Source organism: Trachypithecus francoisi, unplaced genomic scaffold (genome assembly GCF_009764315.1).
Source record: "Trachypithecus francoisi isolate TF-2019V2 unplaced genomic scaffold, Tfra_2.0 Lachesis_group16, whole genome shotgun sequence".
In the NCBI taxonomy this organism is placed as follows: Eukaryota; Metazoa; Chordata; class Mammalia; order Primates; family Cercopithecidae; genus Trachypithecus; species Trachypithecus francoisi.
In genome coordinates this window covers 52,981,866-52,987,334 of record NW_022681461.1, presented here as the reverse complement: position 1 = coordinate 52,987,334, position 5,469 = coordinate 52,981,866, and the positions used below count along the sequence as shown (strand labels likewise).

At 39.4% G+C, this 5,469-nt stretch overlaps 1 pseudogene; it reads left to right on the top strand.

The window, feature by feature from the left end:
- The first annotated feature begins 3,847 nt into the window (after positions 1-3,847).
- Positions 3,848-5,152, top strand: LOC117099359 (annotated as a pseudogene).
- Positions 5,153-5,469: the final 317 nt, after the last annotated feature.

Below are 5,469 nucleotides of genomic sequence, written 5' to 3'. Positions count from 1 at the left end.
CTTGAACAATGTCCCCCAGATGTACTACTATATACACTAAATCAGAGTTCAGTTTATGATGCTATTCTTTCATATTTATGAATCTCATGATGATGTGTAAATAAATAGATCCTTTCATTATTATCCCTGGTGATCTACTAAAAACATTTTTTCTTCTGTCTCTGTGACTTTAGACTCTGCTGCTTTAGAGACTGTACTTTAAAAAAATACATATTTCTACCAGTGGACACACAATGATCCCATTAAACTAAAACTTGAGATGTTTAGTGTCTATCTACTTTATTATAGCATACTTTCCTAATTACTGAAATAATTATCAGCACTTTACTAAATTCCCAGACAATTCAATGTCATATTATTATTTCTATTTACCTTCATATTATTTCTATTTACCTTCCTTTGTATTCTATGATTGCCATACATTTTATTATGTATAAAAAGAATTTGTATTTTATTCTTATGATTCATTTGCACTTTCTGACTTTAATTCCACTGATTTTTACATTTCAATTCCACAAATTTTTGTATGTCTGAATTTTATTGTAGATATTTTTCTTAATGTATCACTTACAACAGATAGGTAACAAAAATCTCTCAATTTTTGTCTGAATATCTCTATTTTACTTTTATAATTGAAATATAATTTCAAAGAAAATAAATGCAATGTTATTATTTTATTTCAAAACTTTGAAGATACCCATCCATCATCTTCTGGCTTCATATTTTCTGTTGAGACTTTTGAACTACACGTTGTTTTTCTGGAGGTTGTATGTCTTTTTCTTGGTCAGCTTTTAACATATTTAATAGTTTTTGTTTGTTTGTTTGTTTGTTTTTGGTTTTATTGTGATAGAGTCTCGCTCTGTCAACCAGGCTAGAGTGTAGTGGCGTGATCTTAACTCACTGCAACCGTTGCCTCCCCAGTTCAAGCAGTTCTCTAGCCTCATCCTCCCAAGTAGCTGGGATTGCAGGCACCAGCTAATTTTTCTTTTTTCTTTCTTTTCTTTTTTGTTTTTTAAGAGGGAGTCTCGCTCTGTCACCCAGGCTGAAGTGCAGTGGCCTGATCTCAGCTCACTGCAACCTCCGCCTCCCGGGCTCACGCCATTCTCCTGCCTCAGCCTCTTGAGTAGCTGGTACTACAGTTGCCCACCATCACGCCCGGCTAATTTTTTGTATTTTTAGTGGAGAAGGGGTTTCACCGTGTTAGCCAGGATGGTCTAGATCTCCTGACCTCGGATCCGCCCGCCTCAACCTCCCAAAGTGCTGGAATTACAGACCTGAGCCACCGTGCCTGGCCTTTTTTTGGTATTTTTAGTAGAGATGGGGTTCACCATATTGGCCAGGCTGATCTCAAACTCCTGACCTCAAGTGATCTGCCTGTCTTGGCCTCTCATAGTGCTGGGATTACAGTCATGAGAACATTGTAGAGTTTCTAAAAACTACTTATTTTAAAATAATTCTAGAGTCACATTAAATTGTAAAACATAGTTCAATGTGATTCTATCTATCTGCCCTTCACTGAGTTTCCTCCAGTGATTATATCTTACATAACTATAGTATCATACCAAAATCATGTATTTCCTTTTTTAATATTTTATATGAAAATGGTTTCAGATTTACACGAATTTTACAAAAAGGTGCAAAGTATCTGTGTCTTTCAAACACAAATCTTCAAATCTTTCAAATCTTCCCAAGTGTTAACGTGTTAAATCATAATATAATTATCACATCCAGAAAATTAAAGATACAATTTTACTAATTAAACAGAGACCACATTTAAATTACAGCATATACCCACTAATGCTCTTTGTCTGATCCAGGATCTGATCCTGATTCACATAATTTATTTAATTGTCATGTACAGTTAGTCTCCTTAGATCTGGGACAGTTTCTGTTTGTATTGTTTCTTATGACCTTAATATGTTTGAAGAGTGCAAGATAGTTTTTATGTCAAATATTTCTCAATTTTCATTTATATGATGTTCCCTCATGGTTTTGTTCATGTTATTAATATTTGGCAATGAGACAACAGAAGTGATACTGCGTGCTTCCCATATCAGAGGCACCTTATGTCTATGTTTCTGTTTTCTTCATGAATTTAGCTTTGGTCACTTGCTTAATGTCAGTAATGTGATATGTGCCATATTTCTTAAGTGTAAGATTACTGTTTTTCCCTAATGGAATTAAGTATATGTAGAAAACATCTTAAAATTATGCATATATCTTCTTTCTCATCATAAGTTTGCTCTTTAATTTTAACAATCATTGATGATTCTTGCTTGCAAGGAGTGTTACTATGAAAAATTGTATTTTTTCATATTTCTATTGTTTCCATTGTATTTATTCTAATTCGGCTAATAGTATGAATTTCTGTCTCTCCTTCATTTATTTATTATTATGAAGACATAGCTGTTTGTCTTAGTCTTTGGCTTGAATCCTTTGCTCTTACTTTTTAAATTGTGCTCAAGTTGCCCCGTATGTGTCACCTGGGAGAGTTTTCCTATTGTCTTCTGAATTCTTTCAACGTATTTTAATCAATTTTGGGCAACTCCTCTCTTTCTGGCACCAAAATAATTTCCAGGTACATCTCACACTTTCCCTGCCCATCCCTGAAATCAGTCATTTTCCAAGGAGTTCTGGTTCACTTTATTAAAGAAGCATAGAGAAATCACTATCTAGGAACTAAGTGAGCTCATTGCTACTGTGATGCCATTGCTTCTAGCCCTCTCAGTAGAGAGCTGGGAAACATATATACACACATCTTTCTCTTTATCATTAAAATCTTTAGTTCATATGAAACCTCTAGTTCTAATTTTATACTAAAGCATTAAATCTCTCCTTTCCACTTTCTTATTGGTAACTAAATCTCTTTTTTGAAAGTAAGAAAATTGACTCTCAGCTGGGCACTGTAGCTTGTGCCTGTAATCCCAGTACTGTGAGAGGCTGAGGCAGGAGGATTGCTTCAACTCAGGAGTTTGTGGTTGCACTGAGCTCTGATCACTCCATTCTACTCCAGCCTGGGCAACAGAGCAAGACCTTGTCTCTAACCAAGAAAAAGAAATAAAATAAGAAAGTTGACTCTCATCCATCCATATTTATTGAAATAAATACAATATGTACTTAAAATATTTATTCAGTCCTACAATACATGTAGAGCAGTTTCAGAATTAACTTATATTCTTGTGATAAACACATATATTAGTAGAGTACAATATTTCTATGTAGTTCCTTTTGTCAGTAGCCTTAAAATACATAGCCAAAATACTGATTTCCAGACACTTAAACAAGTTAGTTTTTCTTCTGCACTCACTGTAGTGCAGCAATTTTATCAATATTACTGTTATTATTCATTCACTGTTACTGTTTATATTCATTTTGGTTTCTCCCCCATTCTAGTTATTTAAATTATATAGTAGAGTAAGTTGGGAAAATTTGAGCTGCCTGGGTTCACATTTCCTAATATTTCCTCCAAAAACAATGCCAGACAACAAGAGCAAGTGACACCATACAAAAATGTATGCCCTCAGTTAAGTCGAAGATGGAGAATGGCAAACCCAAAATGGCTAAGTAAAAGAAAGAGAAAGAGAGAGAGAAAAAGACAGAGGGAGAGAGGAATGGTTTCTCCTCTGCCATAAGCCCTTCTATAATCAAGGGCAGGAAGAAGTAGAAAAGTGAGGGGAAAAAAAGCTAGAAATGAGTCCAAGCTTGATCCATAAGCACCATCAGAAAGAATAACTCCACTTTCAATGTGAAAATAATGAAAAACAAATCATAGTAGATAAAAGCAAAATATTTGGTAAATGACTTAGAAGTACACACAGTTTGGATTGGAAAAGCCTGGGTCCTGACCTCTCATTCTCCTTCCTGGACAGCATGAGCTTCACCACTCACTCCACCTTCTCCACCAACTACCAGTCCCTGGGCTCCGTCCAGGGGCCCAGCTAAGGCGCCGGCCAGTCAGCAGTGCAGCCAGCATCTTTGCAGGTGCCGGGGGTTCTAGTTCCCAGATCTCCGTGTTCTGCTCCACCAGTTTCTGGGGTGGCTTGAGGCCCGGGGACCAGGCTGTGGGGATGGCCATGGGTCTGGCAGAAATGGGAGGCATCCAGAATGAGAAGGAGACCATGCAAAGCCTGAATAACTGCCTGGCCCCTACCTGGACAGAGTGAGGAGCCTGGAGACCAAGAACTGGAGGCTGGAGAGCAAAATCCGGGAGCACCTGGAGAAGAAGGGACCCCAGGTCAGAGACTGGGGCCATTACTTGAAGACTATCCAGGACCTGAGGGCTCAGATCTTCGCAAATACTATGAATAATACCCGCATCGTTCTGCAGATCGACAATGCCTGTCTTGCTGCTGATGACTTTAGAGTGAAGTATGAGACAGAGCTGGTCATCCACCAGTCTGTGGAGAACGACATCCATGGACTCCGCAAGGTCACTGATGACACCACTGTCACTCGGCTGCAGCTGGAGACAGATATCAAGGCTCTCAAGGAGGAGCTGCTCTTCATGAGGAAGAATCACGAAGGGGAAGTAAAAGGCCTACAAACCCAGATTGCAGCTCTGGGTTAACTGTGGAGGTAGATACCCCCAAATCTCAGGATCTTGGCAAGATCATGGCAGACATCCGGGTCCAATATGATGAGTTGCCTCAGAAGAACTGAGAGGATCTAGAAAAACACTGGTCTCAGCAGATTGAGGAGAGCACCACAGTGGTCACCACGCAGCCCATGAGGTTGGAGCTGCTGCGGGAACACTCAATGGAGATGAGACATACAGTCCAGTCCTTGGAGATCGAACTGGACTGGATGAGAAATCTGAAGGCCAGCTTGGAGAACAGCCTGAGGGAGATGGAGGCAGTTTACAAATGGAGCAGCTCAACGGTATCCTGCTGCACCTGGAGTCAGAGCTGCACAGACCTGGGCAGAGGGGTAGCGCCAGGCCCAGAGTACGAGGTCCTGCTTAAACATCAAGGTCAAGCTGGAGGCAGAGTTTGCCACCTACCGCCACCTGCTGGAAGATGGCAAGGACTTCAATCTTGGTAATACCCTGGACTGTAGCATCTCCATGCAAACCATCCCAAAGACCACCACCGGACTAATAGTGGATTGCAAAGTGGTGTCTGAAACCAATGACACCAAAGTTCTGAGATACTAAGCCAGCAGAAGCAGGGTACCCTTGGAGGAGCAGGAGGCCAATAAAAAGTTCAGAAGTTAAAAAAAAAAAAAGTATACACAGTTTGAGACAGCCGTCTTAGAAAGGCTAATATCTTTGCCCATTTGGGCTTCTGTAATAAAATACCATAAACTGAGAGATTTATAAAAGTAGAAGTTTATTCCTCACAGTTATTGAGGCTAGAAAGACCAAGATCAAGGTGTTGGCAGATTTAGTGTCTCATTTCCTTATAGACAGCACCTTCTTGCTGTGTCCTCACATGATGGAAGGGACAAGCCGCCTTTCTCAAGCCTCATTTG